The sequence below is a fragment of the Alligator sinensis genome, unplaced genomic scaffold (assembly GCF_000455745.1).
Source record: "Alligator sinensis unplaced genomic scaffold, ASM45574v1 scaffold788_1, whole genome shotgun sequence".
In the NCBI taxonomy this organism is placed as follows: Eukaryota; Metazoa; Chordata; order Crocodylia; family Alligatoridae; genus Alligator; species Alligator sinensis.
In genome coordinates this window covers 1012058-1012592 of record NW_005842140.1, presented here as the reverse complement: position 1 = coordinate 1012592, position 535 = coordinate 1012058, and the positions used below count along the sequence as shown (strand labels likewise).

At 55.0% G+C, this 535-nt stretch overlaps 1 protein-coding gene across 3 annotated transcripts in view; it reads right to left on the bottom strand.

Moving 5' to 3' along the window:
• KCNJ3 (potassium voltage-gated channel subfamily J member 3) overlaps nt 1–535 on the bottom strand; it is a 195829-nt gene that overhangs the window by 113077 nt on the left and 82217 nt on the right. The gene's annotated exons all lie outside the window — the stretch shown is intronic.

Sequence of the window (535 nt, the reverse complement as noted above, 5' to 3'; positions counted from 1 at the left end):
CATGTCCTCTACTCCATGAAGCTTGTCTGACTAGGAAGCTTGCTTCCTCTTGATTTAGCAGGTTAGATCCAAGCTCTACGACCAGACGTCCCAACCACACAGCCAGGGTTTCCTCAGGTTGGATCTTGGACTCCCTGTACAAAACTTGCAGTTCAGTTCTGGAGCAAGCATGATAGGCAGTAGTACAAGTTGTACTTTGTTGGTTGATGACTCGGCTAGTTGACACTTCAGGTTGATCAGTTTCTCTACGAGTTGCTGCTGTCACTAATATTTCAGGCAGGAGGGGCGGATGCACCCCTCTGCTCAGCTCTCTCTTCCATCGGCAGGAGGGGGTGGTCGGCAGAGACAACGCTGCGTCGCTAGGCGGAGCCGCCGGCGATGACGCTGTATTGATGGACGGAGTTATCAACCAAACTCTCACGGGTTCCCCCGAAGCTCCGCCCTTCTCTTCCGGCTTCTCCACGCGGCCCCCCTCTTGCTCGGTGCCATCTTGGGCTGGGGTTCTAAGATCCCCTCTCTCAGCCGCTTCTCCGAC